The following is a 16,648-nucleotide window of genomic DNA, read 5'->3' on the forward strand; positions in this document are numbered from 1 at the left end:
ATCTCCAACATTGTGACCTTCCATTATAGAGGTTTTCTTTGGTGTGGATTTATGCCTATACATTCACATCAGTCGTGTTGTTCCATTGCATTTACCTTTCCTTATTGCTATTGTGTATTGTGTTTCTGTGCGCCAATGGAACGTCAACTAAACTATGAGCAAACCAACCTTTATATTGAATACATGGAATTGGATTGTGATGATACCGATGAATGAATCCTTCACACAATGTGCTTATTTTAATAATATTTTATTTGAAGTGTATGAAATTGTATGGTGGAATATGCATAAAAGGAGAGTCATTTCCCATAATTCTGCAACTTTGGATAGTTGTACTTCCAGTTTTGATTTTCATAATTTAGTGAATGCAAAGAAAATGTATTGATCTACTGGGATTTTTAAAAGAAAGACTACATGCTTGCTTTAATCTTTTTGCCTACAGTTATGTTCTTTTGATTAATGTTTTTCCAATTTTCATAGTATAATATAGCTTTGACTAATGTATTTATGTTTTGAGAAGGCAACTACTGTTTTGAAAAAGTCCAGAGTTCTGTGTCTTTTGGACTCGGTTTCAAAATCGACAACATTATTCCAGAAAAATGCTTGTACGCGATTAAGAAAAACTGTACTGTCACCGTTTCAGCACAGAGCCTTTTTGTTTCTGGTAAAACCATAGAGTACTTTCTCACAGCATGGGAAGAGTTTTGTTTCCTTTAACCCTGGAAACTAACAGCCAAAAGAATGAGGTAACTAAAAATGACCCAAAACCAGTTGTGATTGGATTATGACCCTATCACACATAGCCGAAACAAAACAGTGTTTTACATCACATCATTTTGTTAACAGGCAAATGTTTCCAAACATGAATTCATTTGATTATTTACATTTCTCGACACAGTGTTCACATTAAAAAGTCATGATAAAGCAATATAAGGACGCTGTAGTGTCTATTATTGCTCAGTGTTGCTTAACACGATATAATCACAATACATCCCATTTTACAGTAGAGGGCGCTGTATGATTACATTTCCATGGAGAGTGAGCTGAGAAGAGAATATGAGATTTGAACAGGGAGGGGGGAGGTAGACAAGGATGAGGGGAAAGGGAGAGGTAGAGAAAGCAACACAGTTCAAGACATCCACCAAATTCAATCAAGGTTCCCTGCCAAGATATAAGCCATCATTCATTGGTCGGTGCGGAAAGTCAATATTCTTTTGTGAGTGGTTGTGGTCGATTTGTTCAGAGGGTCCCAGGTTGGACTAAGGAGAGGGATGGAAGCTAAACTGTTACACTAACAAGCTGAATCAAGAACATGTGTACTACACAGTAATGGTATCCAAGCTCAGAGACACATTGAGAACAGGGACTGGTAGAACTGTAGTCATGCTTATGAGTTTGGTGTGAATTTGCTGTTTGGATTGCCCTGAAGCAGACACAAACCAAACGTGGGCTTTGATTGATTTAGGACGTTGTATAAGAGGGTTTAGAGATGAGTAGGGTCTTGGCTGGGGGATAGAGAGACAATAGAGAGAAAAAGAGAGCAGAAGGAGGGAGAGTGGGAAGGTTTCATCGAAGGGAGGAGTGGGTTAAGGCAAAAGGAAGAGGGAAAGAGAGAGCTGGAGATAATGATGGAGGGAAAGAGAGAGCAGGGTGGAAGGTAAGAGACAAGATGATGTACACTGATTATGCGGGATGGGGTCGATCCGATTTATTTTATAGTCCTATTTCTGGAATTCACTTCAAAATGAAAGTGTGTGGTACTGTAGCAATAGATAATTTTACGTACTTACTTCAAGTGATTTGACACATTGAATGATGAAACACAATTGATTACATGCCAAATGACGTGCAGAGGTGCTCGTTTTAATGAAGCTGAAATAAAATAGTAATTACAAGGTAATTATAAGTCAGTTTCCCATTTTAAGAAGTAATATGTTTCAAGAACCGAGACAGCAACAGTTATTTCGGGGGACGTTTAGCATTTTTTGTCTGCATTGAAAAGTCTTAAAACATGTTTTTGACTGACCAAACACACACACCCCCTGGCTCTGCCATGGCATACAGATATTACAACATTAACATGTCATGACTTCGGTCCGGTCCCTCTCCTTGTTCGGGCGGCGTTCAGCGGTCGACGTCACCGGCCTTCTAGTCATCGCCAATCCACTTTTCATTTTCCATTTGTTTTGTCTTTGTTTTACACACCTGGTTTCAATTCCCCAATTACATGTTCATTATTTAACCCTCTGTTTTCCCCATAGTTTTTGTGCGTGATTGTTTTATGTATGTTCGGTCCGTTATTGTGGGCTCTGTATTACGACATGTTATTGGAATATTTGAGTAAAGTTACTTGTGTTACTCATCTCTGCTCTCCTGCGCCTGACTCCTCTGCCACAGCTACAACCAGACCATTACACAACATTATGTTTTTGTCATAAGCATCGACACTTTGTCGTTATAAAAATAAACTGTTACCGTGTTCCAAGACATATGCTTTCTGTTTCATAGTTGTAACAAAGACACTCATGAATAAAATTGACACTTGAATTTTGGTGTTTTTTGTTTTTACATATATCCCACAGTAACATAAACTAATGAAAAGGCTATTGTGTTGTTTGAAATAAAAGAAACATAATTTTAATATTACCCAAGTCCTCCATAAACACAACCAAATTATTACTTTTGCAATAGCATATATGACATTTATTAATTACACTGTTAGAATGTAGAAATCAGAATGACTGCTCTTTAACTTGAAAGGGCATCCCCCGAGGCCCAGCGCTTCTGAAGGGGCGTCCCCCGAGGCCCAACGCTTCTGAAGGGGCGTCCCCCGAGGCCCAACGCGTCTGAAGGGGCGTCCCCCGAGGCCCGGCGCTTCTGAAGGGGCGTCCCCCGAGGCCCGGCGCTTCTGAAGGGGCGTCCCCGAGGCCCGGCGCTTCTGAAGGGGCGTCCCCGAGGCCCGGCGCTTCTGAAGGGGCGTCCCCGAGGCCCGGCGCTTCTGAAGGGGCGTCCCCGAGGCCCGGCGCTTCTGAAGGGGCGTCCCCCGAGGCCCGGCGCTTCTGAAGGGGCGTCCCCCGAGGCCCGGCGCTTCTGAAGGGGCGTCCCCCGAGGCCCGGCGCTTCTGAAGGGGCGTCCCCCGAGGCCCGGCGCTTCTGAAGGGGCGTCCCCCGAGGCCCGGCGCTTCTGAAGGGGCGCCCCCGAGGCCCGGCGCTTCTGAAGGGGCGTCCCCGAGGCCCGGCGCTTCTGAAGGGGCGTCCCCGAGGCCCAGCGCTTCTGAAGGGGCGTCCCCGAGGCCCAGCGCTTCTGAAGGGGCGTCCCCGAGGCCCGGCGCTTCTGAAGGGGCGCCCCCGAGGCCCGGCGCTTCTGAAGGGGCGTCCCCCGAGGCCCGGCGCTTCTGAAGGGGCGTCCCCCGAGGCCCAGCGCTTCTGAAGGGGCGTCCCTCGAGGCCCAGCGCTTCTGAAGGGGTGTCCATCGAGGCCCAGCGGTTCTGAAGGGGCGTCCCCCGAGGCCCGGCGCTTCTGAAGGGGCGTCCCTCGAGGCCCAGCGCTTCTGAAGGGGTGTCCATCGAGGCCCAGCGGTTCTGAAGGGGCGTCCCTCGAGGCCCAGCGGTTCGAGTGTTAAGGGCATGTCTCAGGCTGGGCACATTGGCAGTCAGAATCTTTAGTCTCCACCAAGCGTTGTTAACACCTTACGGTTCCCTTTATCCAATAGTCGGTGGAGAAACAGCATCGTCCGGGTTTGGCAGGGGTAGGCTGTCATTGTAAATAAGAATTTGTTCTTAACTGACTTGCCTATTTAAATAAAGGTTAAATAAATAAATAAAAATTTTAAATACATAAACAATGGAGCAATACAACCTTAGATGTTGAGTTAAGATACAGTAAGACACTTGTACTAATGAATAAGGTCATTATTAACAAGTTATAATTCTTCAAATATCAATATATCATTATCTGAACATTGAACATAAGGAAGTCTCACAGATTTTGCCCTTAGATGGAACTGGCAAAGGCAGGTGACAAAAAGATAACAATGAGAAGATAACAATGAGAAGATAACATAGACCCTAAACAGTGTGCAGATAGAAGGGCTGTACACCAATGATTTTGTATTTTACAGTATAAACTGTACAAGACTATTCTCTGCTAATCCATATGGGAAGGATTCATACACATTTTTATTTATGTCAGTCTTCATAGTAGTCAATCTTATATGATTATTATGGCCTACTTCATATAAGAAAACACACAAAACATGTATAATTCTTATACAATTCCTGTATTTATCACATTTACAGTAGGTATATACAACATATAAGTAAAAAAATATGAATATTGTACTATGCCTGTGTATAATTGTGGCCTACGTCTTATAAGACATACCACATACAGTTGAAGTCGGAAGTCAGACAAAGACATTTAATCTCAGTTTTTCACAATTCCTGACATTTAATCATGGTAACAATTCCCTGTCTTAGGTCAGTTAGGATCACCACTTTATTATTTATTTTGATTTATTTCAGCTTTTATTTCTTTCATCACATTTCAAGTGGATCAGAAGGTTACTTACACTCAATTAGTATTTGGTAGCATTGCCTTTAACTTGTTTAACTTGGGTCAAATGTTTCGAGTAGCCTTCCACAGGCTTGCCACAATAAGTTGGGTGAATTTTGGCCCATTCCTCCTGACAGCTGGTGAAACTGAGTCTAGTTTGTCGGCATCCTTGCTCGGACACGCTTTTTCAGTTCTGCCCACACATTTTCTATAGGATTGAGGTCAGGGCTTTGTGGCCACTCCAATACCTTAACTTTGTTGTCCTTAAGCCATTTTGCCACAACTTTGGAAGTATGCTTGGGGTCATTGTCCATTTGGAAGACCCATTTGCGACCAAGCTTTAACTTCCTGACTGATGTCTTGAGATGTTGCTTCAATATATCCACACAATTTTCCCTCATCATGATGCGATCTATTCTGTGAAGGGCACCAGTCCTTCCTGCAGCAAAGCACCCCCACAACATCATGCTGCCACCCCCGTGCTTCACGGTTGGGATGGTGTTCTTCGGCTTGCAAGCCTCCCCCTTTTTCCTCCAAACATAACAATGGTCATTATGGCCAAACAGTTATTTTTGTTTCATCAGACCAGAGGATAAAGTACGATCTTTATCCCCATGTGCAGTTGCAAACCGTAGTCTGGCTTTTTTTATGACAGTTTTGGAGCAGTGGCTTCTTCCTTGCTGAGTGGCCTTTCAGGTTATGTCAATATAGAACTCATTTTACTGTATATATAGATACTTTTCTACCTGTTTCCTCCAGCATCTTCACAAGGTTGTTTGCTGTTGTTCTGGGATTGATTTGTACTTTTAGCGCCAAAGTACGTTCATCTCCAGGAGACAGAACACGTCTCCTTTCTGAGCGGTATGACGGCTGTGTGGCCCCTGGTGTTTATACTTGCGCACTATTGTTTGTACAGATGAACGTGGTACCTTCAGGTGTTTGGAAATTGCTCTGAGGTCTTGGCTGATTTCTTTTGATTTTCCCATGATGTCAAGCAAAGAAATCAAAGAGGCACTGCGTTTGAAGGTAGGCCTTGAAATACATCCACAGGTACACCTCCATTTGACTCAAGTGATGTCAATTAGCCTATACGAAGCCTCTAAAGCCATGTCATAATTTTCAGGAATTTTCCAAGCTGTTTAAAGGCACAGTCAGTGTATATAAACTTCTGACCCACTGGAATTATAATACAGTGAATTATAAGTTAAATAATCTGTCTGTAAACAATTGTTGGAAAAATGACTTGTGTCATGCACAAAGTAGATGTCCTAACCGTCTTGCCAAAACTATAGCTTGTTATTAACAAGAAATTTGTAGATGTAACGGCAGATTTCCTCCTCTTCTTCTGAAGAGGAGTAAGGATTGGACCAAGATGCGGCGTGGTAAGTGTTCATGACAATTTTAATAAGAAAAGCACTGAACACTATGAAATACAAAAAACAAACGAATACGTGAAAAAACCAAACCGAAACAGTATCGTGTGGCGACAAACACTCACACGGAAACAAACACCCACAAACCAACAGTGAAACCCAGGCTACCTAAATATGGTTCTCAATCAGGGACAACGATAAACAGCTGCCTCTGATTGAGAACCATATCAGGCCAAACACAGAAATAGTAAAAACATAGAAACACAAACAGACTGCACACCCCAACTCACACCCTGACCATACTAAATAAAGACAAAACAAAGGAAATAAAGGTCAGAACATGACAGTAGGGTGGTTGAAAAACAAGTTTTAATAACTCCAACCTAAGTGTATGTAAACTTCCGGCTTCAACTGTATGTTACTTAAAATGTTGCAGGAGTACCCATATAAGAATCCTTAAATGATTCATATAGATTATTTTCAATATGGGAATATACCAATGCTTGCAGCTTGCCTCTTTCCATTTCCTACCAAATTATGCAATTAAGAATATATTTAAAAGGGAAATATCTCAATGTTGACCCTTTGATGTATAGGCTTTTGCATTGATAAGTATGTACCAGTATATATTCTATTTGAGTCAACTCATTATTGGCTGAGATACTGGTGTTGCCAGAAGCTTGGCCCGACCCCTCTCTCCTTTCACGTAATTATGTCAACAGAAGCGAGGTTAAAATGTTCACCTTGTAAGGTGATAGGAGCTTAAAACAAGACAGTAACAAGAACTGTAAAGCTGAACGCTCAAAGTTAAAAGTGAAAGTGAAATCTTATTATATGCCATAATAATTATCAGTAAATAATATACAGTGATCCTAAACATCAGTTGAGATCCCTCATAACAATAATCAAATGTGTCAATATGCGTTTACGTGGATGTAGAATAAACGATAACAATTTCTGGAACATTCCATGTCATAGTGCTGCAGCTTCTTAACAACAGCAAGGTCACTATTGTTCAGGGAGGGACTAGGAACAGAAATCGTCCTGGGAATTTTCTAACACACCAGGCCATTTTTTTCTTCGAGGCCCCCCACACCGGCCCACTTTTTGATTTGAGGACCCAATGATTAGCCAAATAATGATCCACTGAAAACCCCAATTTATACAGGCCCATTAGGCTAAAAATGGACAGTCCATCTCTGCTATTGTTCGATTATACACTGCTGCATGCATAATCTTTTTTAATGGCAAGTTGTTTACGATTCAAACCATTCAATTACAGATAACAGAAGTTCGATACAAAATTAACACATTCCTTTTGCAATTTTAACATGTTCCATAGCATGTGAAATGACTTGATAACCTGTTATTCAAATACATATTTTATGTATTTAGGCATTAAAAACGCACTCCACATAATGGAGTGAATTTAGTGGCAAAAGTCTGTGAATGGTAGCTTTTACGAATGTAACTTTTTAGAATGTAAAAATCTCTCCTCTGTAACAACAAAAAAGTTAGTTGTTAACGATTTAAGAAACGAATACACTTTATTATCAGTGTAAACCCAAATATATATATATTTTTTCACATTCAACTTTCACTTGCATGATTCTTTCTTTAAGTGTGCAGAACTGTAGTCCCCTCGCAGACTTTTGGCACTCATCTTGCATAGAATTCAGCAGGCACACGCATTCAAACCATAAAAGGGGAAAAGGCAAGGAGGAATAGATACAAAAATATACAGCACAATGATGCCATTGAAACAAAAGGTATGCTCTTTTTTGTTTAGCACTTTACACTGGCATTTTTTGTATTATTTTGACCATGGAATAAAATGAAGTATATTTTTGCATCTCAGCCTCCTTGATTTATTTATTTTTCATTTTTATGGTTAGAGTGGGACTACCTGCTGAATATTCTTTCTCTCACGCACCCGGCCACCATGCTTTTCTACTCCTCTTGCATACAAATGACATCCGTAGTGGTAATTTGGGGATTTGTACAGTTGTAGAACGTACCTCACAGATTACAGAAACAGCAACGGCTAAGACCATGCAGCAGCTCCACTTCATCAGCTAGCCACAAGCATTAGACTGCTACACGATTGAGGTGACTTTGTCACAAGGATAAAGGGTTATGATCGTGCTTAGCAAGCAAATAGCAGCGGTCAGATATTTCAATACCAGCAGCAGCAGCGAAATCGGAGTCCAACATGACAGTGCCCAGCAGCTGTCTCAGGTGAGAAGAGAAGAGGCCTACACAGGAAGAAAGAAGCAAGACACCTGAAGGGGAAAGACTCCCACACAAACACTATGCTACACTGTAAACAACCCATACTCTTCTTCGTTGCTTTCTAAATGGGTTCCAGCTACCTCAAACTATCTACTGTTCAGCCATGTTTACTTAACGTTTTGGTTGAAAAAAAAAAGTGGAATAAATCTGCAAATAATTCAACTAGACATCTCCAGTAATGCTTTGAAACTACATTTCCACCAGCTCTCTCTACCGCTATCCCCAACTTGGAGGCCCAGCATTAGCCTGGTCCCATGTCGGTTTGTGCTGTACAGCCAACTTGGTCAATGCCGAACATGGCTCCCCAACCACATCTGTCCTACTGACTTTCCCTAGAACTCCTTGTAGGTCTATACGATCCGTCCATACTCGTAGCCTGGAACTCTGGGATTTCATGAAGTGTTTGCCTGTAATAAACTTGTTTGTGAGAATGCAATGATGATGATGATCGTGATGATCAGGAGTTAGTGTGCCACTAAGTTAATAAATCAGGGGCCCTAATAAACCTGAATGAGTTAGCATTCCACTCTTTTGCTGATAGATCCATCAGCAGCCCCCAATGCCCTCCAAGCCAGAGCTAACATTAGTTGAGTCAACCTAGTTACCCATTATTACAACTTAATTTATCAACGTCATCATGGTCCATCAACGTAGCTGATTGGTTGAATTTGTTAAAAGTGAACAACGTATACAGTCTTTGTCTCATTTTAACCCAGATTTCAACCACAATTCACCAATAGAGTTCCTATGGTTGGTTTATTTCTAATTGAATTTAAGTTTGCTGACCACTCAATCAAATATCAACCAAAATGGTATGGTGATCTGATGTCTTTGCTCTGAGAGAAGATTCTGGTTCAGGGCATTTGGCTGGCTGAGTATCAGCAAGCCGAGCGTAACACCTTGGATCAGAGCTAGGGGAAGGGGAATAGCAAGAGATCTATAAACTGAAACAAAAGGACGGGGAAAAGGAAGCTCCCAGTTGGCTGAAATGTCAACGAGTGAGCAATGTCTCTTCAACCTGCTAGGCAAGGCATCTGGAGCTACAAATCACAAAAGCATGACTGCAAATCTATTTAAGGTGCCACAAGAGTGCCAATGGTCTGTCTGAGGAAAACATATGTACAATCATGAAGTTTGAGATTGAACGTGCATGAGTCTGCAGCAACTACAAAAATGTTATCCGTCTCTGCAGAAAATAACTGTACAGATATGACAGATATCACATTTCACAGATATAACTATTTGGCATTTTAAAGTGTTTTCTATGGTTGCAAACCACATTTCTAGAATGAGCCAACCACATATGAAATTCCCATAAATAAAGTTGTTTTATTGTGTTGTTGTTATATCTGTATAGTGTATCTGTATATCATGACTTCTACACATGTACTGTACTATTACTCAATCAATTGTGAAACATGCATAATGTATTATGTTGTGTATGTAGTCCCATGAGTTTAAAATTAAGTCTCTTTGGGTAATAAGGTGAATTTGCTCCAAGACGCTGATCTTGGGTCAGTTTTTCATTTCCCCCACTAATGGTTAAGGTTAGGATTGGGGGAGGGGAAGCGGAGCCTCGATCTGTACCTGGGGGAAACTTCACCCCCAAGCATAAAATACCATGAGAAGGGCTTTCCTCCCATCCCACAAGCATTTCACAGCCCCTGCGATAACATAAGTAAATCTGCGTACGCGATTTGGGACTCCTAGTCCAACTCAATATAAAAGATAAAACTTCAAGAATACTTCAAGATTTGCATTATGGAGAGAAGGGGTTGAAAGTGTGTGTGTGTGTGTGTGTGTGTGTGTGTGTGTGTGTGTGTGTGTGTGTGTGTGTGTGTGTGTGTGTGTGTGTATCAGCGAGAGCGAAATACGATTGTCAAACTCTGCAAGTGTGTGAGAGAGAGGAGAAGCAATTAAAAGGTGATGACAGCTGCGGTAGGCATGACACAGAAAGATGGGATTTTGAAAGATGAGGACAGCGAGGTAGGGAGGCAAGATGTAAAATATGAAGAGGTAAGCATGACTGTCTTTAAGGATCTCACAGTCCTTAATAAGAAGAACCAGGGGTAAACAGAAAAGAGGCCTAGGTCAGTAAAAGTTAGGCTAGCTTCGCTAATGAAACACAGAACACTGACAGAACAGAGCCTCCTAATATTGACATTTGGCTGAGTGTGTGTGTGTGTGTGTGTGTGTGTGTGTGTGTGTGTGTGTGTGTGTGTGTGTGTGTGTGTGTGTGTGTGTGTGTGTGTGTGTGTGTGTGTGTGTGTGTGTGTGTGTGTGTGTGTGTGTGTGTGTGTGTTCGTGTGCGTGTGCGTGTGTGCGTGTGTGTGTACCAGACAGGTTCAAATACTATTTTAAATCATTTCATGTACGTTAACTGGGCTTGATTGTGCTTACCTGGCCCAATAGAACCAACAGAATAGTCACAAAACCATGTCTGGAGCTCCAGACACCATAAGTGTTTGAAAGATTTTTGATTTGCATGCAATTTGGTTTGCATGCAAATATCTATGCGTGAGTGTTTTTATTCACGCATGCCTGCCTGTGCTTCTATATGAGTCCTTGTGGTTGAGAAGGATAAAGCTACTGACATTCTGTATCCATCCAACCACAAAACAAACTCTGTATCCCTGCGCCAAGAAAAGTAATTCTGACACGTCTGTAAATTTTTCATTACTCCTGGGCCACAAACTGAACAATGAATAGACAAGCGAGAGTTTTGGGAGTTTAGAAGTGGTTCTATTGGCACTGTTTATGTGAGCGTAATTGGATTCACTTAGCGGTGTTACAAGTAGAGGTCGACCGATTAATCGGAATGGCCGATTAATTAGGGCCGATTTCAAGTTTTGCTAACAATTGGTAATCGGCATTTTTGGACACCGATTATGGCCGATTGCATTGCACTCCACAAGGAGACTGCGTGGCAGGCTGACTACCTGTAATGCGAGTGCAGCAAGGAGCCAAGTTAAGTTTCTAGCTAGCATTAAACTTATCTTATAAAAAACAATCATTCTTAACATTATCACTAGTTAACTACACATGGTTGATGATATTACTAGTTTAACTAGCTTGTCCTGCGTTGCATATAATCGATGCAGTGCCTGTTAATTTATCAAACCAAACGGTTGATGATTGAACAAGCGCATTCGCGAAAAAAGCACTGTATCTAACCATAAACATCAATGCCTTTATTAAAATCAATACACAAGTATATATTTTTAAACCTGCATATTTAGTTAATATTGCCTGCTAACATGAATTTCTTTTAACTAGGGTAATTGTCACTTCTCAAGCAGAGTCAGGGTAAATGCAGCAGTTTGGGCCGCCTGGCCCATTGCAAACTGTTTTAAGATAATTTCTTCCTAACAAAGACCGTAATTAATTTGCCATAATTTTACATAATTATGACATAACATTGAAGGTTGTGCAATGTAATAGCAATATTTAGACTTAGGGATGCCACACGTTCAATAAAATAAGGAACGGTTCTGTATTTCACTGACAAATAAACTTTTTGTTTTCGAAATGGTAGTTTCCAGATTTGACCATGCTAATGACCTAAGGCTCGTATTTCTGTGTGTTATTATATTATAGTTAAGTCTATGATTTGATAGAGCAGTCTGACTGAGTGATGGTAGGCAGCAGCAGGCTCGTAAGTATTCATTCAAACAGCACTTTCCTGCATTTGCCAGCAGGAAAGTGCTTCAAGCATTGCGCTGTTTATGACTTCAAGCCTATCAACTCCAGAGATTAGGCTGGCAATACTAAAGTGCCTATAAGAACATCCAATAGTCAAAGGTATATGAAATACAAATGGTATAGAGAGAAATAGTCCTATAATTCCTATAATAACTGCAACCTAAAACGTCTTACCTGGGAATATTGAAGACTCATGTTAAAAGAAACCACCAGGTTTCATATGTTCTCATGTTCTGAGCAAGGAACTTAAACGTTAGCTTTTTTACATGGTAAATATAGCACTTTTACTCTCTTCTCCAACACTTTGTTTTTGCATGATTTAAACCAAATTGAACATGTTTCATTATTTATTTGAGACTAAATAGATTTTATTGATGTATTAAATTAAGTTAAAATAAATGTGTTCATTCAGTATTGTTGTAATTGTCATTATTACAAATATATATATTTAAAAAATCTGCTTTTTTTGGTCCTCCTTTTTTGGTCCTCCAATAATCGGTATCAGTATCGGCGTTGAAAAAATCATAATCGGTCGATCTCTAGTTACAAGGGTAAGACTGTTGGGAATAGTTTGTGTGTTATTGTACGGCTGTGATATGAGAGTGAATGGTATGTGCCATTCATGTCAAATTTGTGAAAAACAAGGTTAGTACCTGATGTTTTAGTAAGTATAGGTAGGGATTATTATATGGAATATGCAAGTAAGTCTGTTTAAGTGCATGATACACACCAACATATCTGGTATAAGCATATTCATGGATCGATTCCATTGTTCTATATTTGTTTCTATGCATTTGAGAATGCAATGAATAGGGTATAATGTTGATGGTCATATTTAATGCCCTTGGGTTTTTTTACACCTTTTTCTCCCCAATTTTGTTGTATACAATTGGTAGTTACAGTCTTGTCTCATCGCTGCGACTCACGTATGGACCCGGTGAGAGGCGAAGATCGAGATCCGTGCGTCCTCGGAAACACAACCTAACCAAGCCGCACTGCTTCTTGACACAATGCCCACTTAACCTGGAAGTCAGCTGCACCAATGTCTCGGAGGAAACACCGTACACCTGGTGACCGTGTCATCGCTAGTGAGCGACGGGACAAGGACATCCCTGCCGGCCAAACCTTCCCCTTTCCCGGACAACGCTGGGCCAATTGTGCACGCCCCATGGGTCTCACGGTCGCGGCCGGCTGCGACAGAGCCTGAACTCGAACCCAGAATCTCTAGTGGCACAGCTACCCTTGCGATGCAGTGCCTTAGACCACTGCACCACTCGGAAGGCTGTATGAATGATAATTGTGTACATGTTCTCAACATGCATCCTTCGGAATGTTTTCAGACCCCTTCACTTTTTCCAAATTTTGTTACGTTACAGCCTTATTCTAAAATGTATTTTTTTTTCATTCCTCAGCAATCTACACTCAATACCTCATAATAACAAAGCGAAAACAGGTTTTTAGAATTTTTTGCAAATTTATTACAAATAAAAAACTGAAATACCTTAGTTACATAAGTATTCAGACCCTTTGCTATGAGCCTCGAAATTGAGCTCAGGTGCATCCTGCTTCCATTGATCATCCTTGAGATGTTTCTACAACTTGTGGTAAATTCAATTGATTGGACATGATTTGGAAAGGCACACACCTGTCTATATAAAGTCCCACAGTTGACAGTACATGTCAGAGCACAGATCTGGGGCACAGATCTGGGGAAGAGTACCAATTTTTTCTCCAGCATTGAAGGTCCCCCAAAACACATTGGCCTTCATCATTCTTAAACGGAAGAAGTTTGGAACTACCAAGACTCTTCCTAGAGCTGGCCGCCCAGCCAAACTGAGCAATCGGGGGACAAGGGCCTTGGTCAGAGTGGCAATGGTGGAGATGGGAGAACCTTCCAGAAGGACAACCATCTCTGGAGCTCTCCACCAATCAGGCCTTTATTGTAGAGTGGCCAAACAGAAGCCACTCCTCAGTAAAAGACACATGAAAGCTCGCTCTGGGTTTGCCAAAAGGCACCTAAAGACTCTCAGACCCTGAAAAACAATATTCTCTGGTCTGATGAAACCAAAACTGAACTCTTTGGCCTGAATGCCAAGTGTCACGTCTGGAGGAAACCTGGCACTATCCCTATAGTGAAGAATGGTGGTGGTAGCATCATGCTGTGGGGATGTTTTACAGTGGCAGGGACTGGGAGACTAGTCAGGATCGAGACAACGATGAACAGACCAAAGTACAGAGAGATCCTTGATCAAAACCTGCTCCAAAGCACTCAGATCCTTAGACTGGGGTGAAGGTACACAGCCAAGACCACGCAGGAGTGGCTTCGGGACAAGTCTCTGAATGCCCTTGAGTGGCCCAGCAGCCAGAGCCCGGACTCGAACCCGATCAAACATCTCTGGAGAGACCTGAAAACAGCTGTGTAAGCAACGTTCCCCATCCAACCTGAGAGAGCTTAAGAATCTGCAGAGAAGAATGGGAGAAATTCCACAAAAAACAGGTGTGCCAAGCTTGTAGCATCATACTCAAGAAGACTAGAGTCTGTCATCGCTAACAAATATGTTTCAACAAAGTACAGAATAAAGGGTCTGCATACTTATGTAAATGTAATATTTAATTTCTAAAAAACTGTTTCTGCTTTGTCATTATGGTGTATTGTGTGTAGATAGACAAGGGGAAAAAACAATTTCATCAATTTTGGAATAAGGCTGTATCATAACAAAATGTGGAAAAAGTAAAGGCGTCTGAATACTTTCCGAAGGCACTGTACATGTATTTATTATTAGAGTACATGTACCTGCACTCAGCACTTTGTAAGTCCCCTTTCAGTGAACATGCTTCTGATATGACTTTTTGCAGCTAATGTAGGCTATTACATAATACCTGAAGTACAAAGACAACACGTGCACTAGAAAACATTGAGCCAACTGGTACACAAGCCTACACACAATAGATGCAAACAATAATCCACTGTATACAGAATTTCACGTATTACTATTCATAAATCACTATCTTGGCAATATGCAACCCATTATGAGCTGATATTAAAACAAAATGGGGTAGTTAAAGTCTTAGGGTCATAAATAAACTCGATTTTAACAACTAGCAACCTCGGGTGCTCGGTGCCCTAACCGCTGTCGGAAATGTTGGCAGACTTGGCACTTGTTTCTGCAACAACGACCCCTCCACTTTGGCGCATGCTGATGTGATCAGGGAGCTCAAGACAGGCGTAAGACAACATTTATCTCGCGGGGGGAAAAAAGTGATCAGTAAGCACTTTTCCTCACCATCTGACATGACGAAGCGCATGCATATTCTGCACAACAGTAACGTGAAATGCAACTTCCCTGGTCCCTGCAGCAATGGACGTAAAAATACAGAAAAGTGGGAGTTGAGGATTTCTGTAGGCTTCCACAACCCACTCACACACTGACTGACGCACGCTGCAATAGCCTGCACCCACGGCACCTTCGCAGATAGACCGACACAAATCAAATTTAAAAAATGACATAGACGTTTCTTACCGGCGTTTTTATCTTTATCGCTCATGTTCCGCTGCGAAAAAGCTGGTCAGCGACTAAGTTGAAGAAGGCTTCGGTGTGAATGTGCGTGGTCGAGGAGTGCTTTCTTTCCCCCTCTTCATATGGGACAGCAGTAGCGGAATGGGATCCTGAGCTGAAGTGAGATCGATAAACCGACGAGATCCGACAGAGACGCCGCAGCTATTTTGGCGTGTCTGTCTGTGTTTTGCTTGAGTTTTATGAAATGGGCGGGGGTTCAGATGTGTGTGTGTGTGTGTGTGTGTGTGTGTGTGTGTGTGTGTGTGTGTGTGTGTGTGTGTGTGTGTGTGTGTGTGTGTGTGTGTGTGTGAGAGAGAGAGAGAGAGAGAGAGAGAGAGAGAGAGAGAGAGATATGTGGCAAACTGTTGCGTCAAATTCTGGCAAACATTTCAGGAAAACTTGTGGCGAACATTCTACTGTTTGCTGCATTTTTGCTGCCACCTCACTATGAATATGCAAATTAGATCAGGGTTTTGGTTACTTTAACAACATTGAAATGTATCTACATAAACAAAATCACATAAAATTTAAATGAACTTGCTTCTCACAGAAAACTAAACTAAACTTACTAAATTTACTAAACAGCATGTATTCAATGTCTTGGGGGAAGTTCTCTGCAACAAATTAATTTTGGTAAGGCATTGCACTTGTGGTAATATATTTTCAAATGGTACCCCAAGAGAGAACGCCAAATCCAAAGAGATCCTAATAAATTACGAGGAGCTATGTCATAAACCCTCAAAAGTTCCATAATGGGGCAAACATGGCAACCCCCTTGTTCAGGGGGAGATCTTAAACTATGAACGGGAGTAGAGACCTAGGTGATGCATTTCCTGCTTTCACTTATGCAGGAAATTAAAGGTAAGGCATGTGATGAATCAGAAATGGTGTCATGGAATTATAGTCAACCTAAGATATTGTCATATTATTACAGATACAGTCTATACACGTTTTATTCTTATTTTCTGCATAAATAGCCTCTAAAATATATGTAAAGAGAACATAAATGTCTCGGATTTGGTTTTCTTGGAATGCTGTTACACCATTATATGACTCAATACTTTTTGAATGTGTAACTTGTCTAAGTCCTTTCATCAACTTATTTGAGCCAGTGTACGGCTGTGGATTGACCTCATCGTTTGAATGGAATGTTGGCATATTTAAAATAAAA

The 16,648-nt window shown here is 41.4% G+C and overlaps 1 long non-coding RNA gene across 1 annotated transcript; it reads right to left on the bottom strand.

The window, feature by feature from the left end:
- Nucleotides 1-3,504: 3,504 nt before the first annotated feature.
- On the bottom strand, nucleotides 3,505-15,643 carry LOC135508222 (uncharacterized). Its single transcript, XR_010450773.1, has 3 exons — nucleotides 15,442-15,643; nucleotides 7,945-8,181; nucleotides 3,505-3,752 (listed from the first exon to the last, which is right to left on the bottom strand). It is a non-coding gene; the product is annotated as an uncharacterized LOC135508222 (long non-coding RNA).
- Nucleotides 15,644-16,648: the final 1,005 nt, after the last annotated feature.

Source organism: Oncorhynchus masou, chromosome 3 (assembly GCF_036934945.1).
Source record: "Oncorhynchus masou masou isolate Uvic2021 chromosome 3, UVic_Omas_1.1, whole genome shotgun sequence".
NCBI classification, from domain to species: Eukaryota; Metazoa; Chordata; class Actinopteri; order Salmoniformes; family Salmonidae; genus Oncorhynchus; species Oncorhynchus masou.